The sequence below is a fragment of the Manis javanica genome, chromosome 2, assembly GCF_040802235.1.
Source record: "Manis javanica isolate MJ-LG chromosome 2, MJ_LKY, whole genome shotgun sequence".
NCBI lineage: Eukaryota > Metazoa > Chordata > Mammalia > Pholidota > Manidae > Manis > Manis javanica.
Genome location: NC_133157.1, coordinates 224,448,430 through 224,463,254, shown reverse-complemented (window position 1 = coordinate 224,463,254; position 14,825 = coordinate 224,448,430). Strand labels below are relative to the sequence as shown.

Here is a 14,825-nt window from a genome sequence, read left to right as displayed (position 1 = left end):
GGGGCTCCCCCAGGCCCGGCCCCTTCATGCCCATTGCTGGCATGAACTGTGGGTCCCTGGCCGGAACTGGGCCTCCACCTACAGACCAGCACCCAAAACCAGGGACGCTGGCCCAGCGAGCCCTCCTCTTGGCCATAATTCTCCCCTCTGCCAGGTTATTCCCAACAGCACCCAAACACACTGTGATTGATCCCATCTTAAAACAAGACACAGAGAAAGGATCTTAGAAGATACCAGAGAAAAAAACACATCTGCCACAAAACCACCGTGAGGAGGGAGACAGCTGATTCTGACGGCAACGGTGCGTGCCCAGCAAGAGCAGTAATGTCAAAGCGCTGAAAGGAAGTGGCTCTCAACCCGTGAGGAGCACCCCGAGGACGAAGCCGAGTCAGGTACACAGGAGCCGCCACCAGACCCCAGGAACAAAACAGCGTCTGGCTCCCGCTGCCCCTCCAACCAAGTGCCGGGTGGCTGCATCGGCTCCTCACCAGGACCCCGCCCCAGGCGGCCTCGAGCCCCACCATGCCGGCAGAACTCTCCCTGCAGGGCCTCTGGGGTGACGGAGCACAAGGGCACGCCTCAGCCCACCGGCTCCCCGAGCAGCTCCTCTGCCCCGGCCACTCCCTCCTGCCTCCCGGCCCTCCTAGCCCCGGACCCTGCACGCCAGCTCTGCCCCTCCGTCCATCCACGGCACACGCTGGGGACCTCACTCAACCACTGCTGGGTTCTAGTGTCCACGTCCCCAGGAGCCTGCTGCCCCCCAGCTCCTCCAGCTGGCATCCAACGTGTCCTGCTCAGCTCCTGCCCTCCCTCAGACCTGCTCCTGCGCATACACACTCCCTCTCCCCCGACCCTGTGAAGGGTCGTCTGCACTGGCAGTGCCAGGCCCTGTCTTCCCATTCTCTCGGCCCCTCCCCTAGTCAGGCAGAGGCGCCTGGATCCTCTGAACCACCCGACAGGGTCACCCGGACGCTGTACTGCTGACGTTGCCTGGGCGGCCTCGTCTGGGGCACGCGGCCGGCTCAGGCCAGGATGTCGGCGTCATCCTCTCTCTCACATCTTGCCCGTAACGAAATCCCACTGCCTCTACCAGCACACAGGTCCCAGCCATCATTATCTCCTGGGGGACTGTTCCACAAGTCCTACCTGGTCCCTTCTGCGTCTACGTGGCAGCCAGAGATTGGAAGGCAGCGGAGTCACTCCACCCAGAACCCGCAGCGGCGCCCCGAGGCCCAGCCGACGCCCACCCCAGCCTCCCTTCCGTCTCTCGCGCACCCATCTTGCCCAGCAGGTTCCCGCCCCAGGACCTCTGCACTCTCCGCTTCCCTCGGAGATCCCTGGGGCCGGCTCGCTCACCCACCTCTGTCAGGTCTTCCTCCAGATATCACCTCCTTGGAGACCGCTGCTGACCATCTTGTCAAAAACGGCCTGTGCTCTGCCACCACCTCCTGGTCTGTCTTCTCAAGAGCACCTGCTGCCTGGCTCGTCACACATTCAGTCCTCCTGTGCAAGGCATGCTTGGGCCATGCTCACTCTGTGCCCCACAGGTAGAACGGTGCCCTGCGGATGGCAGGCCGATGGGCGTGAGTGCTGGCGAGGCCCCCCAGGTGGACTCTGGTTTTCCTTTGGCCCACTGGCGACGTGCTACGGTCTGGCTGTCTCTTCCATCACAAAAGGGCCTACAGCTGCCTAGCTACACTGTGCAGGCCGGCTTCCCGTGGCCAGGCGCGTGGTAGGAGGCTCTGGGCCGACTGTGGAGACCCCACAGACTGCCCCCTCGGGGGAAGACGCACTGAGCCCCAGCCCTATGATGGCTTCAGGAAGCACAGCATCTGAGCCACACACCGCTGGAAATTTGCACAAAGGAAGAATACATCATGGGGTTTGGATTCCTGTCAAGCTGTTTGCTACATTTTGGGTCTATTTAAGAGCTTCATGTGCTCCAACTAATACAGCTCCCTGCAGTTACTATGTTTTCTACAATGAACACACGAGAGTCCTTCTCTTTTTAAATAGAGTAAGACACAGGTTAGAAATAAATATTATGAAGGGAAAACTTTAGCCTCTGCGTATGCTATCTTTTCTGTGATAACAGTTTCTTGTTACACATCAAAATCCTCCCAGGCTGAGAACCTCCCACACTGCCACTGTAAAGAGAAAATGCCTCTCCTTGGAGCCAGACTTGGAAATCAATGAACTTCCATGTTTATTTTAAATTATAATCACTGTATTTTGTGAAAAGAAATGTTACTTCAATGTTAATAAAACAAGGCATACATGGGATAGCAAATGCCACAGTGCTACCACCACACAAACCCCAGAATGGCCCTCACACCAAGAAAAGCACTTGCAAAGAAAGACTCAATACAGTAAGCTTTAGCTTTGTCTGAAGCCAAATTTCCCTGCATGCTTCAATAGGCTCCTGAGGCTGGTACCTGCGGCTCAGTCCCGTTCAGCCAAGCGCTAACTGCACTGTGAGCCCCTCGCTGGGAATGAACACGACTCCCCAGGGGGACCCTCGAAAGCAAATTTACCAAAGGGCAGAAATTGGAAAATTCCCCCAATTTGTACAAACTGGATCCTGACACGGATGGGGAAATGCCGAAACTGTGTCATTTAAAGATGGTTTGCGCTCCGCATCTGGCATATCCATGGTCCAAGATATGTACAAGTATCATTAATTGCATTTGAAATGTCTCTTCTAATTCTGGCTCCCACTGAGGTGCAATTTTTATGAGTCAGAATAATTAATTAGGAGTAAATATGTTGAAAATCAAGCAGATAAAATCCCCAGGACCGTTGGGCCTCTCTAATCAATTCTTCCATAAGAGCGACGAGCTCACAACTTAAAATTAATAGAAATGTGTTCTGTTCTTGGGAAGAATGAAAAAAATTAATGATACTTGCACATATCTTGGACCATGGATATGCCAGATGCAGACCGCAAACCATCTTTAAATGGCGCAATTTCAGCATTTCCCCATCCGTGTCAGGATCCAGCCACCAGTGACACTGACTCCTCTGATATTCGAGGTGGGGCTGCTTGCCCCAGTGTCCTCAGCAGCTTGGTGGGGACTGGAGATGGGGTCTCCTACATCCCGTTGGACCCCAGTCAGCCTCATGTGGGACCCCAAGTGTCTGTCTGGTTGGTCATGAACCAGCCAAAAGGGCGCGCCTCAAGGTGAAGTGCACCAAAGACCTCAAGCCAATGCTGTGCAACCACCACCTGTCTCACCTGAGGGTCTCAGCCCTGGACAAGTTCACTCTGGACCTGCTGAGACCCCATAACGACAACGAACGTTCAGGGGTAAAGGGTCTTACGCCAAGCTTTATTCTCCTGATGGCAGGTGCAGCGTCAGAATCATGTCCGCCTCAGGCAAGTCTGCATGCAGCGAGATGGTCTCTGCCTCCGGGCCTCCCACTGCCACGCAGAGCACTGGACAGAGCTCTTCACAGAGCGACACCGACAGCTACGGCTCACTGCCAACAGGCGTGCCAGCCTGGGCCTGAGAGCACTGTGCGAGGAGCAAGCAGATCGGGGTCGGGTGGGCACCCCGGCTACGGAGACTTCCATCTTCCCAGTGACCTCTGTGTGACTCCAGAGCATCCTCGTCACCACAGAGAGAGACGCACTTGCATTAAGCGGTCATTTCTCATTCCCTCCCACCTTCAGCCCCTGGCAACCACCAATCTGCCTCCTGTCATCCTGCATTTACCTACTCTGGGCATTTCACATAAACGGACTCAGGTAACATAGCTTCGGTCACTGACCCTGACGCTTCCCAGCTTCATCCATGTGAGCTGATAACGGGCGGTTCCAACACTCTCCCCAGGAGTCCGCTCCCACAGCGAGCCCACGGTCACACCGCCACGGCTGTGGCAGAGGAGCTGCTGCCTCACTATCGGCGTCCTGCCCGTCGCCCTGCAGCTGCGCCCCCTCTTACTGACTCAGGTGTGTGGCCTGCCCTGGCCACGGGAATAGGAGCTGACTTTGCACCTCTGTCTGGCACTTTCAAAAGAGCTCGTGTGTTTCTGTTCCCTCTCCTAGGACTCCTGCCTTCCCAGGGACGAGGCATGGGGTGGGGCGACACCAAGTGAGCCCAGCTGTCCAGGCCCACAAAGACCTACCTCGATGCAAAGCTGCTTTGCCAGCTCTCAGTGGCCCCGAAGCACTGAGAAGGCCTGGGAGGGAGCTCCGGCCAAGAGGAGACGGTGTTTGACGCCACCCAGCCTAGAGAGCACAAGGGAAGAGAAGCGCCCCTAGAGCCATCTGTGCGGCCCCCACCGCTCTGCACCACGGGGAGGCCAGACACCGACGCAGCCTCTGCTGGGCAGCAGCCTTTGTCTAACTGGGAGTTAGCGTTCAAGAAGGTGAAAATTACATATGGGAAAAAGTTTATGGATATTGGAATTAATAGCTAATTATGGGCAAAAATACTGACTCAAACACACCAACATCTGAAGGGCATCTTTGAGACGATCGGAAACCTGAGCCCAAGTGTGTATTCGACGACATTAAGGAGCTGCCATTTCTCAGGAGTGATGGGTATTCCATTTTTAAAGAGTCATCTTCTAGAGACCCCGGCTGGCCCCTGTGTGTGTGAATGGACTATGCTCCAGCAAGGACACAGACCGCACTTGACACTTCTTGAGGCTGAGAGGTGTGCATCAGGGAACATTAGACTTTCCTTTTACACGTGTTAGAAAGTAAAAGGAACCTTTAAATGTTTAAAAAGCAAAGCAGCAAATGAGGGGATGAGCAAAGTCGATGGGATCACTGAGACACAGGGCGTTTGCATGGGGCTGAAGGCCGAGGCAGAAGTCCGAGCTGGAGAGGACCCCGCTCGACCCTGCAGAGAAGCGCCAGGACTGGCCTGGCTCTGCACTGGAGGACACGCGCCTTAAGATGCCCACAGCGGTGTGGATGAGCACGTGTGCACCTCTCTCAGGAAGGCCCAGAGCAGCTCTGCTGAGCAGCCGGCCTGAGCTGTGAGGCTGGAAGCCCACATGGGAGCAGTTCCCTCGTAACTGTAGACCTGAGTAGAAAAATTAATGGCAAGCGTGTCTGATGAAGATATATGAAAGGAACTTTGCAAAAAAGGAAGGGAAAGCTACCAGCCTGCTCTAAGCCCTCAGAGTCTGCCCAGGAGCCTGTGGGACGGGCGAGTAAGCAAGCAGCTGTGGTGCGGGGCAAGTCACCCAGGCTTGCGGAGGTCCTTCGCGGAGCAGAGGGGTAATTCATTAGCTCTTGCAAAATGAAGCAGTGTCAAAAATAACTCCATGCTTTTAAGTCTTGAAATATACTAAAGATGACCAATACTATCAACAAATTATGCAGAAAATCTTGCTTTTTCCTGATTATAGATCAGTTATGCTCACAGTAATTTACAATAAAGATTCTCCCATAATTGCCTACACTGAGGAATACTGTCCTTACAGAAAATCAAATACCTTTAACTTGCTAAAGGAAGCAGGTAGAGTCCCATCCCTACGGGGGCAGGGGCCTTGCTGGGACCCCTCAGCCAGCCGTTTCCAGCCCAGAGGGACTCACAGGCACCAGGGGCTCCCACCCACTGCCTCTGTCCCACACAGCAAACGAGGGTGCACCGTTCTATGTAAACTAACGCTCCCAGTGAAAAGGACAGAAAGACTGTCCCGTGTGCCCCCGATGAAGATGCCACGCACACTTACAGTTCTGGCAAGGCCTGAAGGCAGAGCAAATTAAGAATTTTATAATTAAGAAATACAGTATTGGGAAACCAACGTCCAAATGGCCATCAACAAATGAATGGATAAAACAAAATGTTTCATTCCCCACGAAGGAATATTCTTCAGCCACGGAGAGGAAGGAAGGGCAGACACCAGCTCCGCAGGGGCGGACGCGAGGACACCGGTCCCCAGGGCACACGCTGTGCGGAGCGGGGAACGGAGGGACAGCTAGCGGTACAGCGTCCATCAGGGTGGGCAAAGTTCCGGACTAGGGGGGGCGCTGGCTGCACGTGACTGCACTCATGAGCAGTGTACTGTACAACAGCAAATCTCATGTTCCACGTGTGTCATACACACACCTATATGTGATATTTGGTCAGTGTATCTGCTCAGCACTGGGTGCCTTCTGGTTCCTTGGAGAGGAACTGGCACCCTCCTCTGTGGTCCTTGCTGGAGAAAACACCCCCTGTGGGGGTTATTGGCACTAACAGACCTTCATGTCTTTAACTACCACACATAAGAATACAGCGGTAATTTGGCGAGTGAGAGCTGTATCTTGAGACAATAGGCTGTTGTTTTCTTGAGTACCAGTGTTACACCAGGTAGGAACAGGCTTTTTACATGCCCCTTTCTCTATTAACAGCCACCCTATCCTCCTTAGGCAGAGCTGGCCCCCTGGTGCTAGAACCCCCATGTGCAGAGCACGGCCTTGGGGCTGCCAGCAGGGAGGCCCCGGAGCGCACACACAGCTGAGGGTAGGCCACGCTGGCACAGCATGTCATTAGGTAACCTCACCCAGAGCAGAGCTGCTCACAGCAACCCGGGAAGGCACTGGCTCCAGGGAGTGCCACCCTCCTGGCCAGCAGACCTTCTGTGGTCTGGGGCCACTCATCTACCATCCCTACAAAACTCCAAGGCCTCACTGCTAAGGGAGCCAGACAGGGGTGGAGGGGAGGCACTCTCTGCAGCTGTATCCCTTCCCAGTCGCTCCAGAGAGTCACGCGAGGCCATCTGCTGGGTCATGGAGCGGTCGTGCACGCCCACATGGGCCTGGTGGGCCTTCAGGTGGCCTCCAGGACAGTCTTCCCACATGAGGCCACACAGCGGAGCAGAGGAGCTGACCACACAGTCCTTGGCCAGGGCCGGGCCGGGCCAGCCCACATCCGTCTGTCTGTCCATGGCGTCCAGCACTCCTCTGCAGCCCCCAAGGTGGGACTATGGGGACCTCCATACCCACCCATGACCTGCCTGCCTGCCACCCCGTGACCCCAGCAGAAGGCACGCCAGCCAGGCCAGGCAGGCAGAGCAGATCACAGAGTCCCTGCAGGGCTGCTCAGGGCACAGGGGCCAGGCATGCAGGGCTCCCGGAACCCAAGGTCAAGCGCAGTGAAGGTTCTGCACCAAGTCACCTGCCTTCCGACTGTGGGGAAGACCGATACTCCTACTTAGCTATCAGGCAGGGTTTCATGAGCAACCCATTAGCAGATCCTGGCAAGAAGGACTTCCGTCAGCAGGAAAGGGGGGACAGGCCCGGCAACCCGACCAAGGATCTTCATGGCAGCACTTCTCGGAGGAGCGTGGAGGGAGGCGGCCGGTGTGCAGGCGAGGGCGGAGGGAGGGAAGCTGGGTGAGGGCCGACTGGGGTCACACAGGCGGGACACCACGCTCCAGGGCTTAGAATGTGTTCTATAAATAGCTGGCAACCTTTGCTAAGGTCCAAGCAGGCAGTGTGACCACAGCAGGACGTGCAGGGTGGGCCCTGTCTTGCATCCCCTGCTTCTCCCGCCAGCAGGGCCATGGATTCGCTCTACCCCCGGGCCTGCTCCCTCCGGAGCTCGCTGCCCCAAGAGGCCACCCAGCCACCCTGACTGCAGACCTCTTGCACCAAGCGCTGCACATTTCATCCGCTGTCTGCCCATCTGCTCCCTATCTCCAAAGCCCCTGCAGGCAGGAATCATGTCTGCTCTCTCTTCAGCATCTGGGGCAAGCCCAGCACACAGTAGGTGCTCCGTACACTGCGGGCAGGAAGGCACAGCGGCAGGCAGTAGCAGACAGGTTGGGGCGCACTGCCACACCACACACAGCAATCCTGCAATGGATGGCGAGGTTTCTGTCCTCGTCCCTGGGCCAGGGGACGATGGGACAGCAGATGAGTTAGCACAACTACAGCAACAATCTTCAAACGCTCAGAAGTGACCGCCTGCTGGCCACAATCAACTAGAATATGTTCCTCCGTGTGGGTTACACCATCCATATTTTCTAGAGCAGGTCAGAAGCTACTAGCAAAAGCACAGAAGAACCATCCTAAAATGCAGACACAGATGACACTTCACTCAAGCACACCCTCAAAGTGGGCTCCTGTTGTTTCTGGGGGAGCAGGGAACAGACTTCACTTTTAAATACAGTGGCAGTAAGGATGGGTGGCCGGCAAGAGGTCTCTCTTTGGCCCCCAAGTGTTTTAAACTCATTCTGCTACTAGCCAGGAATAGAGGTCGAACCTCTGGATGGCTCACCCCTACTCAATGTGTACCTGAATTATCAGAAAAATCCATCAGCCGGACTTGATAAAGAAGAGGCTTTCTTAACAGGGTGACATTTATGAACCTCCACAGAAAGCACAAATAAAATTAAACTAGAGACTCCACTCAGTAAAGCTGCCTATTTTTAAAAAGCCTGCAGGAACCAAAGGCAGCCCAGCTCTTCACCAAACACCCCAAAAGAAAACACTGGCCCAGTCTGGGCTTGCTCCAGAGACAAAAGCCCCGGGCCACGTCCTTCCACATCCAGGGATGCGGAGTCCCTTCCCACCCTCAACCAGCCATGGGGCCAAGCACCCACACCTGCTCCAGGTGCCCCACCCCGAGCCCCACGTGCCCAGCACACAGCCAGGCCTGCGCGCTGCACCAACAGGGACTCAGACTTGGAATCAGACTGTCTTTTCAGGCAGTTTTACCAAAATGTTTGTAAATCATGACACAATTAAAGTGGAACATCTCTCTGACACACTCTGGATTAAGTGTTCACACACAGGTCATTCTGCAGCGTGAAAGAGAATAGAATATAGGATTCTCCTCACTCAGTAGTTCTCAAAGAGTGGTCGCTGAAATTCCTGGGGCATTCCCAGCCAGACCTTTTGAGAGGCTTCCCAAGGTCAAAACTGCTTGTTGTACTTAAAACATCATTTGCCCTTTTCCCAGCTCACTGGGCTCATCACAAGAGCATGGTCTCTCAGAAAAGAGGGCACAGCCGCCTACGAGTGTCCTTACTGGGGCAGTGAGGCATGCATGTCAGGTAGCAATGCCTCTAGCCTGAGAAATGGGGGGCGCCCAGCCCTGAGCACGTGCCCTCGCTGAGTGCCGTGAGCTCAACTTGCTTTCCACACAGGAGTGAGCCGGGTGTTGAGCAAACACTTTCTCAAAACTGAACAAGTGGGCCTGCCATTCACTCTGGGAAAACAGCTGCCAGCATTTGCTGCAAAGATAACATTTAAGCTTTAAGGTGAAAATTAGAATTGTGGGGAACTTGTATCCACCACCATGAGCCTGACCGAAGGTGCCAAGTACTTAAAGCCTCCTGATGCGACGGCAGTGATGCCACGAAGGTGACGCCTGTCTGCGTGCGGTGAGCTGTGTCAGCGCCCGAGGACCTGCACAACTCGGGCAGCTGGCAGTTTCCAGGGAGCCCCATGACACCACAGTTGCGCCTGGCTACAGACCGAGCCACACAGTGACTGCAGGTGACTCCTAAGGAACCGCCTCGTGGAGATGCGGTGCGGTACGAAGAGCGCCCGTCACCACTGGAGAGGCGGCCAGGGCGCGCCTCCCTGTCGGCTCCGTGTTTGAGTGAGGCCAGAATTTTTTCTTATGCTTCAACAAAAACTACATATCCCACGGCTTGAACACAGAAACTAACCGCTGCTTTTATTGAGCCAAACCTTGAGATTGACAAAAAATGTAACTGTATCACTCTTCTCATTATTATGTTTTAGTTTTTAAAAATTATCTTTCATAAAAATATGCCACATTAATAAATACAAGACTGTTGTCATTATAGTACATTCAATATTTTTTAAACTCCTCACTTTTAATTTCTAATACAATAGGTATTAATAGATATAATTCACACAGACAAGCGGTCTTTGGGGTCCTTGATAATTTGAGAACATAAACAGGTCCTGATGCAAAAAGCTTTCAGCGCCACCGTCTGAGTTCATCATCTTGTGGGTGTGGACCGTCATCCAGAAGGTCTGTGCAGACACGGGCTCCGCCTCAGGTTTCTCCAGGAACAACGGCAACACCGACAGACACGAGAGACACAAAGGGACCCAACCGCTGAACGCTGTGGGTGTTTCTGATCAGTTCCCATCAGAAGACGGAACAGAACAGGCTAGCTGGTAGAGGACGGGCTGGTCTGACCAGCCCAGGGGCCCAAGTGCTCTGCCCACTGTCATGAGGCTGGCTCAAGCGATCTGATCAGACTTAACCACAGGTCTTGGGCCTCCTGGCACATGAGAAGACAGGACAGTCCACTCTCTCTAGGAAACTGCGACCAAAAGGGAAATGGACACACAAGAACAATTTCAACAGAATAAACACAGAGTTAATCATTAGTACATGTGAAATAGTCCACACTTGCCATGTCTGTTCCAGAGCAACAGGAAGAACCCCCGGCAGGCCTCGATGAGCCAAGCTAAGTTACGAGTGCCTCTGGGTTAAGCCAGCTGGCAGCACTCTAGTACACACAACCCAGAACGGAGAGGAACGCAGGCACACACAGTCCACACAGTCCTACAATATGGGATCAGGGCACATTTCCTGTCCTTTTGGGGTCTGAGGGAACGTTTGGGAAATCATCACATTACCTCCAAGTTTGTCCAGTTACTTCAGTTTTAAACAACTATTTATCAAGTGCTCACTCCACGACAGCAAACATCCTCACTTCAAAATACATAAAACTTCCCCAGGGAAAAGATCTGAGCAAACAGGGGTTCCTCGCCACTTTCAGAGAGCAAACAGCCTTCCCAGCTGGCTACCAAGAAGGAGGAGATACGTGGCCGGCAACCAGTCCTTGCCAGTCCAGGGATCGCCACCGGTGTGGCCCCAGAGAGGAGAGGAAATCATCTTCAGGCTGGGAAAATGTCACAGTGTGCCTTCTGCTTCCTGCTTTTTAGTTTGACCTTAAATGACCGCCAGTCAGGTGGGCCCCTCCCACTGCAGCGCTAACGTGTCAACTGCACCCAAGCCTGTCAGCGAGGCGCACTCACAATGGAGCCGTGCTTGCCGGGCGGGCCCTACGCTCACACAGGCCACGAGGCAGAGGTCAGAGCGATCCGCAGTGAGCAGCACATGGCAGAGGGACACGGGACCCCAGGCAGTTATGAAATGCCCACCCTCAACCATGCTCACTGGCAGATGTAAAGTTCATTCTGACGTAAAGGGAGGAAATGATACAGGGATCAAGACTGCGCCTTCAGAAGTCCTTTCATCCTGTTACCCAATTCTGGACACCGTCCTTCATAAAAGCATGTGAAAATGATCTCAGACATCAGTAAGAGACAGAGGTGGCTAAAGAAGATGCCTGAAATGTCAGCAAAGGGGTTAGCAAACGGAAATTCCCCTAAGTGTTCCCCGTTCTGCAGGGTCCGCCTCACAGTATACCAGAGGGACACACAGCCAGAAATGGACTCAAATATATGGTTTCAGAAAGAAAGCATAAGTCAGGTCAGTGTCCACGAAGCCAGAGGGTATCCAAAACAAACCCAACCAATGTTCTTCAATTAAAACACTGCCAAACAAACCTCACTTAAAGCCAAGTCAGTTTCTCCTTTTATTCCACAGCTAAGTTTGGGCTACCATAAAGAATACCTTTAAAAGCCCTGTACGATGGCATAATCATGGCAAAGCAATGCAAGCTGTGCACCCCATGTGTCCACCACCGGCCTGTCTGAGGCCCTCCCGGGTCTAACACCCAAATGACACCCTCAGGGGTCAAGTCCTAGAGGCTGCAGGTCGCAGCCCAGTCCAAATTTGGGGTCCAAAACTTCCTGCTACGTGACCTGCACCTCCCTGTGCCTCAGTTTTTCCACCTCCGGAATGGGAGGATGCCAACACACAGCAGTGTCAAGTCTCCACCCTCAGCATGGCCCGAGCACCTGCTGCCCAGTGGCATGGCAGCCCTGTGCCACTGTTGCTGAGCTGGCCTCCCCCTCCCCAGCAGAGCTCCTTGGGAAGCTAAAGTCACCCGCGGGCCTCAAATTGCATGCGTGTGATTCTTAAGACCATCTTCATCACATGCAGACCGGTGGCCACTCCCTGCAGGTCACTGCCATTCACCCATTTATCACTTCCAGCATGCTTCTGCTATTAACTGTCTCAATGCCCTATAATCATGCAGAAAATAGTACTTCTAGTTTTTTTAAGGCTAAAGGTGTGCACTTGCCAAATGCAAGCATTTAAAATAGACTTCTAAAATAAAATAAACAAAAATGTGATAAAGTGGATAGCAACAGGCACCATGCAGGACTCAGGTCCTCATGACCCAGAAGCGGCCAACTAGGGGTCAGCTGGCCCGTTCTCGGGCCACACAGCCCCAGAAGTATCCCCCTAGCGTGCAGCACGGCTTTCATGGACTGAAACCACTGTCCAGACAGCGGCAGCCTCAAATTCAAAGCCCAGGAGCCCGGTGACATGGAGACCTCTCCACTACTGGGCAACAGCTGACATTTTAGGGACAGAATGGAACGCCGTGGACTGCGGCACTCGGGGGGATAAACGCAGGTGAAGCGAAGCTTTAACGTGCTCAGAGCTGTTTCCTTTGGTTTCTTAAACTGAACAAGCCTCTTGCAAGTGTCTGCTGCTAACTCCCCTTTCTCAGTTTCTCTTCCCTTTGTTACTCGCAGAGACGGTCCCTTCAGGGCATCACGGATCCCTTCCATGCAGAGATCTGTTCTGAATTAAAAACCACTATTGAGTTACAGCCCTAACGTGTCTGCTTTGTTTCTTCTGGGGCCTTGTTTAGAAAACAACTTTGACAATGTCCAAGCAAACAACTAGGGCCAAATATGAGAACAGTCACTTAAAAAGGCACGGGAAGTCTATTCCTTAGATTTCATATCTTAAAAAAGGGTATTTTATGAGAAACACAGGCTACACTATTCATCTGTATCAGTTTATAACCTCTAATCTGTAACGTTGAAATCAAAGCGGCCCAGACCACGGACATGCCTTCCTGGAACACAGTGGAAAAGCCGGTCCCACAGGGCTCACTCGGGGTGTTCTCGAGGGGGTGGGGGACACACAGGGTTGGCACTGAGTTGTCCACATCCTTGCATGGGCACCCCATAACCAAGCCCTGTGTGGTTCCCATGCCCCATCATTCAGGCCAAAGAGGAGGCCCCCAAAGGAACCCCCTACTGCCCTACAGCACCCCGCTTTACAGCCCTCGCCCCCATGCAACAGGGGCACAGACTCAGCCCATGCGCGGTTTTCAGATCACTCCGAGTGGGGCTGTGGCATCCCTCAGCCAACAGAGACAATGGCCACGGTGATGCGTCAGGCACGTCCGAGGCACCAAGAGGCACTTCCCACGTATCAAGTCATTGTATGTCCACAAGAACAACTTCTAATCATGATAACCACAACAATCACACCATTATGTAACTATCATATGACAATCCATCCGTACAGTGAATAAACATAAGCAACAATTACTTTCTATAACTAAATACACCTCCATATTATATAGAAAATATGATATAATGTTAATAATTACTCTTGACAGCTTCGTAATACATAATTTTCTATTAATGCAGTTATTATCTTAACAAAAATCAGTACTATCCTTACTCCATTTTACAGACGAGGAAACAGCTCCAAACGCTGACGTGAGAGCGAAGCCAGGACGCACAACCAGGGCGGCAGCCGCAGAGCCCGGGAAGCTGCCGGCTGCCTTGGGCCCCCCCCCCACAGAACGGGAGCATCTCAGGGCTGTGGAGGGCACCCGTGCTGCTCCCCTCTCAGTGGGGAACGGTGCCCACCAGTGGGTACTCAGCAGGGTGTCTTAGGTTTGAGTTTATGCCTAAGTGTGCACATTTTCACTAAGCAGTCTGCCCCCGCCCCTGCCCCACTCTCTCCCTCTCACACACACGCCGCCACCCTACAAGCCCGGGATGTGCTCTGCTAGGGACGCGCCAGGTGCTGGGGATGCAGCAGGAGACACGGTCCTGCCCTCTGGCAGCCACAGCCAGTGAGGGGCAGGACACCAAGCCACCCCCTAAACAGGTTACCAGGACTGTGAAAGACGCTCTGAGGGAAGAGAGGGCAGGCCGCGAGTGCACACAGGAACCAGGCCATTCAAGCGGCAGCCGGCAGGAGCGCCTGCGGTACCACAGGCCTGCAGCTCCTGAACCTGTTCCGCCCCCACAGTAACTCTCTGGGGGAATCGCGACGCCCATTTTATACGCGAGAAGACAGGCGCTGAAGTAGTGACCCGCCAAGCCACGCAGCTAGGTGGCAAGTGGCCAGGAGTCAGGCCACAGCTACCCGCACCTTCCCCGTGTCGCATGGGAGGCCACCGTCTGCTGAGCGCACGGCCACCGCCTGTCACTTGGGTCACTGCTCTACACGTGGGTGTCCCCCACCGCCAAAGTAACAGCACTCAGAAATGCTCGAGTCCTTGGGCGGAAAAAGTAAAAACGCAGGCTAAGCCCTACTATGTGTGTATGTAGTACAGAAAAAAATGCCTGGAAATAAACTCAGACACGTGAACACAGTAACTATTTCTAACTATATTCATAAGGCATATGGGTGAATTTTTTCTCTTTTTATTTCAACAACTTACTTCTTTGAAATGAGCTTGTACCCCCTCTTATCAGGAAGAGAGAGGTAACTTTTTAAAACTAGAATCAAAAGGCAAAAGTCCTGCACCAGGGTTCCCACCCAGGAAGATCCCGCAGGGACCCCTGTGGGGTGGGGGGCGGGGCGCAGTGGGGAGCCCCGGGGCCAAACATGTAGCAAACAGGCACAGAGCTGCTCAGGGGCTCCGGCACAACTTTGCAGCCACCTGTGTGGCGACTGTGACATTTGCAGGGCAACACCAACAGCACTTCTGTAACTGAA

General features: G+C 53.7%; 1 protein-coding gene across 8 annotated transcripts in view; it reads right to left on the bottom strand.

Annotated features, from left to right (window-relative positions):
- Window positions 1-14,825, bottom strand: part of AGO2 (argonaute RISC catalytic component 2) — a 113,353-nt gene that overhangs the window by 82,789 nt on the left and 15,739 nt on the right. The window contains exons 1-2 of one of the 8 annotated variants that reach the window (XM_073230292.1): window positions 3,322-3,485; window positions 1,361-1,560 (exon numbers count right to left, since the gene is read on the bottom strand). The exons of the other annotated variants lie outside the window; for them this stretch is intronic. The gene's annotated coding sequence lies outside the window, so the exon portion shown is untranslated. Of the gene's footprint in view, window positions 1-1,360; window positions 1,561-3,321; window positions 3,486-14,825 lie in introns of those variants that run through there. 8 annotated transcript variants of the gene reach the window in all.